Consider the following 16,562-nt stretch of genomic DNA (forward strand, 5'->3'; position numbering starts at 1 on the left):
GCCTGACTGCTCTTAGGCATAAGACTTTAGATGCTTGCACGATGGAGAGTCATACCATGTAGAAATACAACAGGCAAGCTAAGAGCAAAACAGAAAATAATTAGTTTCTAAACAGAACTGTTGGGAGTCAAGAGTTTCAAAGTCAGGCAGAATTATGATTTGCAATCAGCAAAAATAGATCAATCCTATCCATTACATATAGATCAAGGGGAAAGAAATTAGTGAATTATCCGTGAAAATAAACACATTTAAGAAAGACCCAGAGGGAGAAATAACCTACACTTTTAACATTTAAAAGATGGATTACTTAAAAATGGAATATTGGAGCCGGGTATGGGAGCTCATGCCTGTAATCCCAACATCTTGGGAGGCTGAGACAGGAGGATTGCTTGAGACCAGGATTTCAAGACCAGCCTGGGCAACATAGTGAGATCCTATAAATCCCAGCACTTTGGGAGGCCAAGGCGGGTGGATCACCTGAGGTCAGGAGTTTGTGACCAGCCTGACTAACGTGGTGAAACCCCCGTCTCTACTAAATAAAAAAAAAAATTAGCCAGGTTGGTGGTACATGTCTGTAATCTGAGCTACTTGGGAGGCTGAGACAAGAGAATGGCTTGTACCTGGGAGGTGGAGGTTGCAGTGAGCTGAGATCGTGCCATTGCATTTCAGCCTGGACAACAAGAGTGAAACTCCATCTCAAAAAAAAAAAAAAAAATTTAAAAACTAGCCAGGTGTGGTGGTGCACCCCTGTAATCCCAGCTACTCAGTACACTGACTGAGGTGGGAGGATCACTTGAGCCCAGGAGATGAAGGTCGAAGTAGCTATGATCATGCCACTGCACTCCAGCCTGGGCAATAGAGCAAGACTCTATCTCTAAAAAGAGAGAGAGAGAGAGAGAATACTGAATAAATGGTGCTGCTAACCATTTAAAAAAGAATAAATTACATTCTCCCATTCCATGTAGTATGCCAGAATCAGTTCTGGATAGATTTACGTTAAATATAAAAATGAACTATAAAAAAACAAATTTAAGAAAAGTGAAAATTGATAATCTGATTTCAAGCTGGGAAGGCTTAAAAACTGAAGAGGACTCCATAAAAGAAAGGGTTACAGAAGAGAAGGTTAAGACTTCTAAAGAGGGTCAGAAGCAGAGAGAGAGGGAAAAAAAACTGGCAAAACAAATAAAATTTTCCAGCTCATCGTCCAAGTTAAGAGGCAAGTATCAAGCTAAGGAGACAATGTTAATTAATAGGGCAGGCAGAGGATGAATATCTTTACTATGGAATTGTTCCTAATGAGAGGACCTAGCAACTGCAGAAAAACAGGATGCTCACACTCTCGTGGGAGGGTACGACATATCCCATTACACTCTCGGAGAAGCACATTTGGGACAGTGCATACTAAAACAGACTCAAAAATAAGAGCTCACACCCTTTGATACAGTAACTCTACTTTTAAGAACGAATCAGAGGTCTACAAAAAGATTTTCACATAAAGATATGTATCACAGACTATGGTAGTGAAAATGTCTGAAAATTTAAAATGTCCCCAAATAAGAAAGTGGTTCAATAAAAATTAATCCATCCAGATTTATACCTTAAGGGAATATTTTATAAAAGGAAAAAGGTTTCGGTATTTGAAGTGACAAAAGCAAGTGACAAAGCAATATAGGAAGCATAACTGAAATTATACAAAATGAAAAGTACATAAGTAAACAGCAGTTATAACTGAATAGAATTCCATAGGATTTTTAAATTTTTCTTTCTTGTACTTTTTTTCCCAACTTTCTAAAAATATATATGGATATCTATACACGTCCTCATGCCCACGCACGCTTTTCTGTGTATGTGTGTGTGTGTGTAAGAGGAGGAGAGTTGTGCAATAGTAGCCCCATAGACAGTGTTCTAGGCATCTCCCATGCCCCTGCTTTCCTACACACACATGTTAAAAACATCTTGTTGGAAACCTACAAAGGACTATAAAAATAGAGACTACACAGGTGGGTTACCAGCTAAGCTTTCTTAATGAGAAACTGGGAAGAAGTAATAGCAAGCTTGATGAAATCATATGTTCAGAAAGCTATAAATATTACAGAAGACAGATAAGAACATAAACAACTGCAAGATCAAAGACTCTGTGGAACAAATTCACTAGGAGAGAAAGAAAATTTATATACCGAATTCTTTTTTTTAAGCCAGTTCCCTGTGAGTGTCCAGTTTAATGACCGTTTAAATTAGACCTGCAATTTTCTGAGTGGTTCCCTTACTTTTCAAGTTTATAAACCAACACATCAACAATTCTCAGTCAATGGAAGAGCATTTCTCTGGAGAGCTATGAAAATATACCTTGCATTTTAAATGCAATAAAAAGCATGACTAAACATGCCTCTGTTCTTTATAACACAGAAGTACCACATCTGGTCATTAAAAAAATGCATTATACAGAGTTGTACGGATGCCAGATACTTATTACAGAGAACTGTTTTATCCATTTAGCCCAATTTTCCAGATGTTTTATTACTTGGAGACAGGAGAATTGTTGAAACTGATGATTGAAGCCCATTTATTTCAAGGGGCTCGACTGCAAACCATAGAAAGCATTTGAGGGACAAGTAATTTATGACAGGCCACAAGGCAATGCTTGAGGAAGGCTGTCATCTCATTGGGTCACAAATAATACCAACAAAGGACAAAACACCCTATTTTAGAAACCCCAGGCTTCATTTACAAAAATTGCCTCTTAGGCAAGCACTTAGTTGTCATTTCACATGCAAATGTGTATGCACGTAATTGGAGCAATTTTCATAATAGTAGGTCAAGTTGGCAGTGACATTGAAAATGGTCCAGGTTGGCTCTGATTGGAGGCCTGATTCTCATTGTCTACAAGCTGGCAGAATTCTCACTTGGGCCAGTTGGAAGTCTTGTCCTTGTAAAGACAACAGGATCAGGTTCAGCAGGAGCAGGTGCCGCTTCCCCACCCCTTCCCCAACTACCCCACTCCCTGCTGTCCCCAAAGTCACAGCCCTAAGGGGCCCTGCCTGCACTGCAGAGCAGCAGCCTTGGGGCTTTGGCAGAGCTGGCCCTGGCAGCCACAGTCATTGCTGCTAATTAGAAGAAACCTCACCATGATAAATTCTCTCCCTCTGTCAATCAACCTGCTCAGAGCAGAAATGGGGACTAGAAAAGGGAGCAGAATCTTTTTTAGCTTCACTTGTCTGAAGTTAGCATCTCCGTCTTTGCTCCACACACATATATATATAGGGAAAAGCTCTCAGGACATAATGGAGATGTGTTCTTAGGCCACACTGAAAACTCATCTAAGTCAATGTGTATAGCAGCAAGTGCTGGGGAATTTCGTTTTTCTATGTTGTTATTTTCGTAAATGCTGGTAGCCGCTGGCATTAGAGACAATAGGGTCTATATATCCACTCCCTGACAACCTTGCTACCAGGTTGTGTATATTACAGTGAAAGCGAATCTGACACCACATTCTGCCAATATGTATTAACAAGCAGGTATTAATTTAAAAATTATCAGCCGGGCACGGTGGCGCACGTCTGTAATCCCAGCACTTTGGGAGGCTGAGGCGGGCAGATCACCTGAGGTCGGGAGTTCAAGACCAGCTGACCAATATGGAAAAACCCTGATCTACTAAAATTACAAAAAAAAAAACTATCCAGGCATGGCGGTGCATGCCTGTAACCCCACCTATTCAGGAGGCTGAGGCAGGAGAATCACGTGAACCTGGGAGGCAGAGTTTGTGGTGAGCTGAGATCACGCCACTGCACTCCAGCCTGGACAAGAGCGAAACTCTAAAAAAAAAAAAAAAAAAAATTACCATACAAACTCTAAAAATTTGTAATTACCATACAAACTCTAAAAAAAAAAAAAAAAAATTACCATACAGTCCATTCTTGTGAGTTTGGGAAAGGTCTCGTCTCTCTTCAGGCATTATAACACTTCTTTGCCTGAGAGCTTCACTCCAAGGAGGAACAAAATATTCTAACCACAGAATTAGTCAGTTTTCAAGTTCAGTCAGGAGACAGAGTCCACAGGGAAGTGGGAGAAGACAGGGTCAAGTGAATGTCCAGAGGTCAAGTGCTGCTACAAAGACTTGGGCTGGGCTTGCTGGGTTTGCTTGTGTGAGGGCAGCAGGGCTGGTACAGCCTTTGCAGTCAGCCACAGATTTCAACTTGCATTTCACTAACGGATCCAATCATTCCCTACCACTGCGTTGTTAGATTTCAACAACAGTATTCAGATCCGTACTTCTGGAGTGCGTCTTCTTGATTAGGGCACTTCAGAGTCACTAATCATCCCTAAGTGTGGATTCCTGATTAAGGGACCCTCAAATGCTAGCCACCGTTACCCCATCACACTGTCTATAATAGATTATATTAACATAAATTACCACACAGGTTATATAACATCCACTGTCCACAAGGAGTAAGACTGGGAAGGGATAAATAGTTCTCAGGGGACAGACAACCTGTCCTGTTGCTCCACGAAGTGATAGAGCCTGGCTCTTCAATATCCAGCCATAAAATGCCTTAATTGTAGTCAATTTGGAGGCTGGATTACCTCATGGGGACAAGTAACATTTACCTGGGAGAGGGCATCGGGAGAGCTGCAGCCATACGCCTTTTCCAGCAGCTAGGTTTTTTGTTTTACTTGTTTTGTTTCTTTGTTTTTGTTTTGTTTTGTTTTGTTTTGTGTGTTTGTGTGTATGTGTGTTTCTCAGCACTCTTTGTTCTTTGATTTTGAATTCTGCTTTTCTCTTCTCAGTTCTGTTTTTTTATAACTTGTTCATATATCTTCAGGACTGAAGGTAGAAGAGGAAAGAGCAGTGAAGATTCAGGCTGCAACAGCAGAAGCTAACTTTTTCTTTGCTGTGTAAGAGAATTTCAGAGAGGTAGACTGGCCCCCATGGCAAGAGAATAGGATGTGTAGTTAGGCCAAGTAGAGTTCAAATCCTGACTCTCAAACTTCCTAGTAGTGCCTCTCTGAGCCTCATGTTCCTCATGTGTGAAACGAGACCAGTCCTATGTACCTGGCAGGGTTGTTATAAGGATTTGAGATACTGTGTGTAAATAATCTGATATATAGCAAGGCTTTAAAAATAGTGGCTTATATTAGCCCCCAGGGACCTCCTGCTGTAAGCAGAGGACCCATCAAGACACAGAGAAACACAAGTCATGATCAAGAATAGGTAACTATAGTGTAATTCATTAAATGTTCGGATGGTCTCCAATCTTGAGTAATTTAGTCAATGAAGGATTGTATCTCCTTTTTTAAACTGTATGCATATTCAAGTGCAGAAACTGAGACTAAACATTCATCTCTATGTTCATCGAACAATTGCATTTCCTTATTTGGATGCAAGTCCTCTGTCCATTTTTCTACATAATCTGTATTGGTTTGTGTGGGCACTTTTTTTTTTTTTTTTTTTTTTGACAGTTTCGCTCTTATTGCCCAGGCTGGAGTGCAATGGCGCAATCTTGGTTCACCACAATCTCTGCCTCCCGGGTTCAAGCGATTCTCCTCCTCAGTAGCTGGGATTACAGGCACGCACCACCATGCCCTATTAATTTTTTGTATTTTTGGTAGAAACAGGATTTCACCACGTTAGCCAGGCTGATCGTGAAGTGTAAGCACTTTATATAGTAAATATACTATGCCATCACTAGCTGTGTTTGCCATGGTATTTTTTAAAGTTCAAAGAGTACCTTTAAATTTAGGTTACTTTTTTGACATACAAAATTTAATTTGTTTAACTATTGATTCTTTTTCTGTTATGAACATTATTCAAATCTAAGCTAAAAGGGAGACAGTCCTCCTTCTACCAAAGGTTTGATAAATATGCACTTTCAATTTCTTCTAGGTTTTAAATAACTTACCTCATCAATAAATCTAGAATTAATTTTGGAAGGACTGAGATAATTATCTAAATTGATTTTTCCCTAAGGAACTCATCAATTCTTCCTGTGCTATTTATCGAAAATCCTTCTCTTTCTCCCTGATCTGTCATGTCTCCTCCAGCATAAATTAAATTTTTACACTGAATGGGATCTATATCAGGATATCAATCCTACATCATCAATCTGTTTGCCTTTTCTTAAACCAGCACCATGCTGACTATAGAATGTTGATAAGCAGAGCTGGGGAATCAGGGTGCCAAGTGGCTGGCAGAGGAGAGAGGGAGGATTTCCAGGGAAGATAGTGTGGTCTTAGCATAAAGAGGGCAAAGGGGAAGTTCAGGGCCTCATAAGACGATGAAAAGTATATATCTCAATTTGGCTGAACACTGGAGGAAATAAGTAAGAGACTGGGGAGAAAAAGAACTGGAAGGTAGTGGGTGATGCAGAGACAGGCCAGGAGCCCCAGGTTACCAAGATCTTCCCATGTGCGACACCGTAAGTGATATAAAACTGTGGAACACATGTTGATAGAGGCAGACCAATCCTCGGCAGACAGGGGCGAGTCCCCAGTGAAACCTGACCTTCAAACCAAAGAGAGTTTGAAGCCTGAAAGCCAAGCTACTAGTCTTGGATAAATCCACAGACTGATTGAGAACCTCTCTTCCTGTTTGATGCACTTTCCTCTGATTTATCCCCACCCTTCACCTATTTTACATATACCTACCCTTCCCTAATTGTTTTTTTTCTTTTACACTGTCATGCCCACCTGTGAGGGTGCCTTTGTTTTAGCCTTTTTTTTTTTTGCCTACTCACAAACCAGTCAGCACACACTCCTCATTCTGAGCCCATAAAAGCCCCGGACTCAGCCACGCTGAGAGAGAAACCATCAACTTCAGGTAGGAGACCACCCTCACATCCCCTCTCCACTGAAAGCTGTTTCATTGCTCAATAAAATTATTCTCCACCCTCCACACCCTTCATTTGTCAGCCCAACTTTATTCTTCTCAGAGACGGGACAAGAACTTGAGACCCGCAGAATGGGAGTACACAGAAGGCTGTAATACGGTGACCCTCTGCCCTCTGCCAGTGAAGGGCAGCTGCCCCATGCAACAGGAAGCAGCAGCAGGGCCAATCCAGTCCCAGAGCTGCCAGCCAGGGTGGGGCAAGATACTAATAGAACTGTCAACATGCGGCTGTCAGTCAGGCTGTGGATGGCAAGACTAAAAGAGCTAACTAGCACTGTGTAACACCCTCTCTGGGACTCTGGGTCTTGTTTAGATGTTGTAGTCTACTGTGGGAGTGGCTTGCAACACATCTGGTCCAGCCACAAGCCCCACACAGAGCCTGCTGCTGTGCTGGTGCTTGGAACAATCGGCCGGACCCTGCACTTGCTCGCTCATACACCCCCTCCGACCAGGGGCCAAGCGCGTAGTCATGGTGGCCGCAGGATCTACACTAGAGTGCTGGCCAGGTGCAGCCCAATGGGCCAAGTGGAGCATCTCCTGCAGCAATCCCAGGTCCCAGCAAGGCTGGGCAGGAAGTCTCCTGACAGGAAGTCTCCAGCCAGTAAAAGTGACTGAGAAAAGTCCTATATCAATATTATTGTTGTCCTCAAGGGATAGGGTGGTACACAGAAAGACTGACTGTAAAAAAACAACTACAATAAGGGACAACAATGCCACAAGAGTGCTAGCAACAAGGTGTGCCAAGACCCATAGAAATAATAATCGTCTCCTCATTAATCTTATCTATTCATCGGACCTTACGTTCACGGAACCCTGGAGTACTGGAAACAACTCAAACGTCCATCAACTAGTAATAGATAAACAAATTCCACACACTGAGCACTACTCAGCAATAATAGGAATAAACTATGGATACACACTACAACCTGGATGAATCTCAAAATAATTATGCTGAGTAAAAGAAACCAGACATCCCCCCGCCCAAAAAAAAGTCATATGATGCATTTGTATACAATTCTAGAAAATGCAAACTAACCTGTAGTGACAGAAAGCAGATCAGTACTTGTCTGGATGGAAGGTAGGGCTGGGGGCAGGGAGGGGAGAGAAGGGTGGAAGGGAGAGATTGCAAAAGGGCCTGAAGAAACAATGGGGGTGATGGGTACGTCCAATATCTGATTGTGGCAATGGGTCCACCGCCATGTATTTAAAACTTACCCAACTGTATACTTTAAATATATGCAATTTATTGTATGTCAATCATACTTAATAAAACTGTAAAAATACATTTTATCGTATACTTGCTGATACTTTTTAATAGATCTGGGCCAGAACTCAAGCACTGATATTTTTTCAAAGCTCTCAAGGTGAGCCTGATGCACTGTGAGGTTAAAAATCCCGGGTCCCACGATACCTGAGATGCTTCCTGGATGTCCGATTCTGTCTGTCTGCAATGGGAGGACTCCTTGGTGAATGCTAGGAAAGTATTCTCCTCACATAGAGACCAGCGCCTCAGTGAGAATAGGCGGCGGCCCCTCCTTTGCTGTTGGTTATTCCTGCTTCTGTGCCTCACACTGGGATTTGGGCTGATGAGGTCTGTGTAGTTTGTTCCCGCAAAGCTTGCTGTCTGATCCCGGCTTCTGCTGTCCCAACATATGTGATGCTTCTTCTCAGGCAACATCCCCCACCCTGACCCCTCTCTAGCATCATGACATGGTGAACTGTCAAAGTGGTCACCATGTGCCCCTTATCCATCTCCCTGCCTGTGGTACACACTGCGAGCCCTTCAGGGAATGTACTCCTGGCTCCCATAGGGCAGCTCTCCAGGGAAGCCCACTGTCCCCTCTGCTAACCAGCACATCTTCAACAAAAAAGAAGCAGTTATTTTTCCACTTGCTTCTGGAGGCTTCCAGCTGAGCTTTCTGGTCCCTTGCACATCACACAGCTCTTCGTGCCAATGTTGCCCAGAGCACTTCCACCAGTGCCAGCTGCCTGCCTATAAGTCCTGGTGAGAAGTGAGCCCTCACCCCATATCCCAGAGTCAGGCTCACAGCCTCTGAAGCTATAGACCACACTGAATGCCTCTGATAGAGAGCAGAACCAAATTGCAATCCCTAGCCCCCAAGAACTTTCTCTCTCAAGAAGACAAACTCCCCACCTCTCTCTAGACTTCTTTAAAAGGGAGGAAAGGGCAGGCTGACATGCCATCCAATAGCAATGTCCTCTTAGCAAACCCTGCACTGGGTAGCTAGTGCCATTTCTGCTCCCCTGAGAGACATCCTGTCACACCTCCTTGTTCATATCCACACATCAAATTAAGTCCCTTGTCTATTACATTTCCCAGTCCCCTCCCGGTTCAGCTTCTTCCATCATCTCATATATAAGACAAATTGTGGAGGGTGGAAGGAAGGTTAAGAAGGAATATTTTTAAGAGGGGTAGGAGACATGCAGTTGCCAACATGAACTTTGCCCCCAATCTGGAGATTTTGGATTTAGAAACCTTAGAAGGTTCGCTTCTTGTGGCATCAGAGCAGCCTTTGGTCACCAAAATGTTTCCAGATGGATTCAGATTTTTTTTTCTTAGCATCTTGGTACTTGGTCTGCATTAATAGATCAAAAGGTAGAGAACTGGGGGACAAGATAGAGTGTGGATTCCCACCAGATGGCACTGTTTAATAGATAAGGAAGAGAAAGTTGTTTTTGTGGCTAATTTTAGCAAAGCAGGGAGAAATGCTTGCCAGTTGCCAGAGCAGATTTAACTCCAAGCCCTTTTCTTGCCCTTCCTGACAGGCCAATTTAGCCTCTCCTTGCCAAATGGCACTCAACCTCAGTTTTCATAATTGCAGTGACAGAATTCACAAATATTTCAGAGTTGCTTATGGATATGTCATGAGAGTAGAGAAATGTGATCATCTAATTTCAGGAGCTCCATCCCTGCCACAGAATGTTCCCACTTCTTCAGGAGTTAGGCAGTTTTGCTTGCTTATCTGCCCAAGTCCTAGGCTGTCCACCCACCTCAACAAATTGCATCACTGTCCATGGGGATGTTGAATTGGCTCACTAGGCATCCATCCATCTCTCCTCCTCCTAGTGTGTCCTCCTGTGGAACAGAGGCTGGCAACTACACTTCCCAGACTCCCTTGCTGCTGGGGTTCCATGTTCTTTAGTCTCTGCTCATTAGATGTGATTGCATGAGCCTTGAATTCAGCAGTGAGTTAGGTGGAGACTGAGACAGGGCATGAGGTATCCCTTTGCTGTGTAGACTGGAGCTGAAATGGTGTAATTCTAGAGTTAGCAGCTATAGGAGACGCTTCTCCATCCAGCATGCAGCTTCCTGGTCATGACAAGAGCAGCTGCTCGAGGAATTTCAGCCAAGAGCCAAGTTCTTCAGCTCTCACAAGGATTCTGTGAGCCACTGGATACTCTGTAGTTAGTTAATTCCTCCTAAAGGTAGCTGGAGCGGATTCCGTTCTGTCAATCTAAAATAATCAAAAGGGTCAGAACTGAATTGTATTCAAAGTGCGAGGATGAACCACCAAGAAACACCAACTCCAAAGGAACGGAGTTGGCATTCAGAAGTAGGGAAGTAAAGATTTCATTTGTATAGGCGGGAACAGAGGAATTTTTAGCAGGATTTCAACATTATTATTCATATAAGGCTGGCACATTCTTCTAGCAATTTAATTGGCTTTAGGCCACGTTTCTTTTTGAGAAGAGTACATTTAACATTTTTTAACAGAGGGTATAATAATCATTGGTTGTTTGTCGTTTGGTCTAAACAAACTAGAACAAAGGGGAAGTTAAATCTGTAAGAGTCCAAGGGTCATCAATTAAGAAGAAAGGAGGTTTTTATCCCAGATGCCATTTATTTATCTCTAGTCAGTATACAGAACGAGAAAAATAAGAAAGCAAGCTAATCTATAATCTGAGAACAGAACTTGTAAGCATACGTGATGCAGATCACAGTCACATCTCTGTCAAGGCTTAAGGCATTTTTGGAGGTTCCAACAGCTTCTAAATTTTATTTTCTCAGTTCTCTGTAACTAAGCATTGAATGACTGATAGATTATCTACCTCTAAGTCTGAGCTAGAAATCCGATAAATTTCCTAAATTGCTCTTTCCCTCATTTCCCATAGCTAACTGATCCACAGATATTGTGAGGATGTTATCTAAATAAGTTGTGTTAAAGAAAAAATTATTTTGACACTTGTTAAAATGATAAGGAAGCCTTTATTCAGGACTATTCCAATAGGTGTCAAGACTATTGCAATAGGGGAGTCAAATCAGGCTGAACTCTGAATATTGCAAAGACAGCTGGAGATTTATAAGCAACCAGCAGAGTGAGGGGGTCAGTGGATGGAAACTTATTAAAAGGAGCCATCAAGGGTAAGAGGATTCTTGCTGAAGGCAGGCCAGTGTGATCAGACATCAAGGATGGAGACGAGAAATTTAATCAGGTATCGAGAGCAATTAAATATCAAGGGTGGGGGATTCTTACTAAATTGAATTATCTGGATTCTTGCTAGAACTGGGCTATGTAGGCCCAGGGAGAATGGGGGCCAAAGTTGAAATCTAGTCCAGAAGAGGCTTAGTCAGGGCTCAGAGCCTGACTAAAGTTTGGTCAAGAGAGAGTCTTCGTCAGTTGATACATAAAAAAGTGCTCAGCACAGAGCAACAAGAGGCTCCACTAGTTCTCTTTTTCCTCCTCATTTTGCTATTACGTAAGGCCAGGCTGTGAGGGAGGAGAAAGCTCAGTAGATTTAAGTAAATGAAGGTCACTGCCCCGGAGCACACAATTGAGGGTGCAAGTGATGTGGTCTGAGAGGTGGGCAGACGCCAGATTGTGCCACACTGTGCAGGCCATATTAAGGATCCTGTATGTTTTCTAAGGACAATGGGGAACAAGCCATTGAAATGTTTTAAGCAAGGAAGTGATATGACTGACTTTACATTTTACAAAGATGACTTTGTTAGCTGTGTTTCCACAGCTGCTTGGCGTGGGGGGCCTGAGGTGGTGGTATAAGCAGCAAGTGGACAGATCTCTCCAGGCCAACACCTAAAATTCTACTTCATTCTTGTATAATCTCTGGGAGGAAATTGAGTGGGGAGGGACTCTTGTTAATAGCAGCAACAAAAAGAATGAAGCATGCCTAACAGGAAATGTGAAAGACCTGTGTTAAGTAGACTAGGAGACTTTGGTGACAAGCATAAAATAACTTTATGAATTAAGAGAAAGTATTTCTAAGTGGAAAGCCCCAATATGGCAAAGATGTCAGTGTTCTCTGAATTGATCTATAATGTGAATGCAATTCCTACCAACAGCAGTTTTTGTTTTTTGTTTTGGACCTTGTCAATCAAGTCTTTAATTTCATTTGTAAGGAAAAATTATTATTGTTGTTGTTGTTATTATTATTATTATTATTATTAATACAAGTAGAGGAATTTATTTGGGCCAAGCTTGAGGAGTGCAACCCAGGAGCATAGATTCAAATTGCCCTGAATATACACTCTGATTACCAACAGTTACAAGTGCACTTTATTTTTTGTAAAGACGGTGTCTCGCTATGTTGCCCAGGCTGGTCCCAAACTCCTGGCCTCAAGCAGTTGATCTTCCCACCTCAGCCTCTGGACTGAAGTCCCAGTCCGAAGTGCTGGGACTTTAGGTGTGAGCCACCATGCCCACATGTGAATTTTTAAAGGGCAAGAAGGGGCTGGGTGCAGTGGCTCACTCCTGTAACCCCAGCACTTTGGGAGACCAAGGTGGGCGGATCACTTCAGCCAGGAGTTCGAGACCAGCCTGGCCAACATTGTGAAACCCTGACTGTAGTAAAAATACAAAAATTAGCTGGGTGTGGTGGCACATGCCTGTAATTCCAGCTACTCGGGAAGCTGAGGCAGAGGTAGTACCTGAACCTGGGAGGCGGAGGTTGCAGTGAGCTGAGATTGCACCACTACACTCTAGCCTTCATGACAGATGAGATTCTCTCAAAAAACAAAAAAGGGGGGGAGCATTGGGGAGAGGGGGAAGAAAGGGCAGTTCCTAGTTGTTTACCCAGAATTTACATTAAAATAACATAACCTATTGATTGGCTAAACGTTGTTCTCTGGATTTTTGTTTGTTTTGTTTTGTTTTGTTTGAGACGGAGTCTCGCTCTGTTGCCCAGGCTTGAGTTCATTCTCAATGAACTCAACCACGCCATTCTCCTGCCTCAGCCTCCTGAGTAGCTGGGATTACAGGCACCTGCCACCATGCCCGGTTAATTTTTGTATTTTTAGTAGAGACGGGGTTTTACCATGTTGGCCAGGATGATCTCGATCTCCTGACCTCATGATCCACCCGCCTCAGCCTCCCAAAGTGCTAAGATTACAGGCATGAGCCACCGCACCCGGCATATGTTGTTTTTTGCATCACAAATTCCAGAAACATGAAGATAATGAATGGAGCAGCTAGAAAAAAAAAAACAAAATAAACAATTGCCCCCAAGCATAAAGGGAGACCTGTTACACATTTGCATGACTAAGTTCCAAACTGTTGTCTCTCTGGTCTGTAGATTTCATACAGCTCAGACTGCTCCAGGTTATTTTCATTTTCTCTGGTGGTAAAGGAGAGATATGGTAAATATCAATTTTACTCTCAGATTCTATTGGGGCAGGACAGCTGTACTGCATTCTATTAAATGGTTTGCGATGGGTTTTTTTGTTTGTGTGTGTGTGGGTTTTTTTTTTTTTGGTACTACTCTCAGAGGTCCTTGCCAAGTTTAGCTCTCTTTGCCAACACCAGCAATTCAACAGTGCACTTTCATAACAGGTTTTATTTAATCTTTTTCCTTTCCTGTCTCTCTCCCCACTGTCACTGCTTCTTTTTGGAATTATTTTCCAAAGAAACGACCTCAAATTAAGTCTTTTTTGTTTCTTGCTTTATTCCAGTAGCTTCCGGGGTACAAGTGGTTTTTGTTAAAAGGATTAATTATATAGCAGTGAATTCTGAGATTTTAGTGTACCAGTCACCTGAGTAGTGTACAATGTACCTAATGTGTAGTTTTTTTTAGCTCCTTTCCCACTCTCCCCCTTCTGAGTCTCTACAGTCCGTTATATTGCTCTGTATATGGAAGGAAAAATTATTTAAAATAGGAAGAAATTTTAGAAATAAAACAATGTGTGTGCATGTTCTTCAAGATATCAAAGCATAACTCAAAATTATAATGATTTAAATAGTGCAGCCAGGAGCAATGGCTCACACCTGTAATCCCAGCACTTTGGGAGGCCAAGGTGGGTGGATCACCTGAGGTCAGGAGTTCGAGACCAGCCTGGCCAACATATTGAAACCCTGTCTCTACTAAAAATACAAACAATTAGCTGGGCATGGTGGTGGGCACCTGTAATCTCAGCTTCTTGGGAGGCTGAGGCAGGAGAATCGCTTGAACCCGGGAGGCAGAGGTTGCAGTGAGCTGAGATCGTGTCACAGCACTCCAACCTGGGCGACAAGAGCGAAACTCCATCTCATAAATAAATAAATAAATAAATATCACGCAACATTAACTGCATAGCAAGTGGCTCAGAAAGAAATATGCAGACCAACAGAATAAAGAGCCTCATCAGAACTATATAGCTTTATGAAAATTTAGAATAAACTATACAACATGTTTTAAATCAGTGAGGAATAGCCTATTCAATATATGGCATTTTCACGATTGGCTAGCCATTTGGTAAAAAAAAAGTTACAGCCTTACCTTAACTATGTACAAAAGTAAACATTAGCTGGAGTAAAGCATACAATTCAAAAACAAAACTATAAAAGCCTTGGGGGAAAAAGGGGAATTTTTATCATCGTTGAATAATCATGAATCCTAATCAGGACAAATCCCAAAACCATAAAAGGAAGAGTGACAAATTTGATCTAAAAAATAGTTAAAAGCTACCATAAGACAACATATCACATAAATAAAGGTAAAAGAAAATTAACAGGGAGGAAATATTTATAATATACAGCACAGATTGATACTCGATTTAAAAATCACTCATACAAATCACTAGAGTGAAGAAAACAACCCAAAGGGCATAAAAAGTTTCTTAGTAGAAGTTATAAAATGGTTATTTTATTCAATTTCACAAGTAATCAAAGAAGTGCAAATTAAAACAACTTATAAAATTGAAAAAGATTATAATGTGGAATGAGATTGTAGAGAAATGGATACTCATACACTGTTACCATTTTTGGAGGGAAATTTGGCACTATCTACCAACATTGAATTGTACATATCTTAAGCCTTGGTAATTTGCTACACAGCAACAGATAAATAATACTTGGGATATATAAACTGATACTTGGAAGTAGGATGCAGTCATAACAAACACCTAAAATATGGGAGTGATTTTGGAATCAGGCAGTGGACAGAAACTGGAATGACATTGAAGATAGGGTTAGTGAAAGCATGAGGTACCTTGAAAAGACTTTTAGTAGAGGTATAGACTTGAAGAGACTCAGTTTAAAACAGTGAGGACAATGTTATTGGAAACTGGAAGAAATAGTTCCCTGTTATGCCGTGGCAGAAAGATTAGCAACACAGTAGCCAGCAGTCATGTGGAAAGTAGATGTGTCTACCTAAGCGAATTTGTCATCTAACTAAGGAGATTGCCAGCTAGTGTTCAGGGTGACTTCTAGCATGTGAGCTGTGCAAGATAAGCCAAAGGGAGGGCTGTTGGCCAGGCGCGGTGGCTCATGCCTATAATTCCAGCACTTTGGGAGGCCAAGGTGGGCAGATCACTTGAGGTCAGGAGTTTGAGACGAGCCTGGCCAACAATGGGGAAGCCCTGTCTCTACTAAAAGTACAAAAATTAGCCGGGAGTGGTGGCCAACACCTGTAATCTTAGCTACCTGGGAGGCTGAGGCAGGAGAATCACTTGAATCTGGGAGGCAGAGGTTGCAGTGAGTCAAGATCCTGCCGCTGCACTCCAGCCTGGAAGACAGAGTGAAACTCCATCTCAAAAAATAAAATAAAATAAAAATAAAAGGAGTACTGTTGAACATAAAGGAGCCAAACTTGATGTTTTTTGTTGTTGTTGTTGTTGTTAACATCCAGACTCTTTAGACAGCCAACAACATTAGACTGAAAATATGGCTGGCCGGGCGTGGTGGCTCACGCCTGTAATCCCAGCACTTTGGGAGGCCGAGGCGGGCGGATCACGAGGTCAAGAGATTGAGACCATCCTGGTCAATATGGTGAAACCCTGTCTCTACTAAAAATGACAAAAATAGCCCAGCGTGATGGTGTGTACCTGTAGTCCCAGCTACTCAGGAGGCTGAGGCAGGAGAATCGCTTGAACCCGGGAGGTGGAGGTTGCAATGAGCCAAGATCACGTCACTGCACTCCAGCCTGGGTGACAGAGCGAGACTCTGTCTAAAAAAGAAAGAAGGAAAAGAAAAGAAAAGGAAAGAGAGAGAGAGAAAGAAAGCGAGCATGGCTTTCAGACAGAAATCAAGTCCAGGCACCCTTAGGAAGACATGGTCTAAATAGGAAACCCAAGTTGTAATTAGAAAATCCCTTAAGACCTCAGAAAGATCTACTGTGGTATCTTAGAGTATCTTTCAATCAGACAGAAGGTCCTCTAAATATTTTAACAGTATGACTGACAAATCCTCTCAAACAATAGAGCATGTATTGAAGAGATGTGTGGATGTGG

The sequence above is a fragment of the Macaca fascicularis genome, chromosome 6, assembly GCF_037993035.2.
Source record: "Macaca fascicularis isolate 582-1 chromosome 6, T2T-MFA8v1.1".
Classification (NCBI taxonomy): Eukaryota; Metazoa; Chordata; class Mammalia; order Primates; family Cercopithecidae; genus Macaca; species Macaca fascicularis.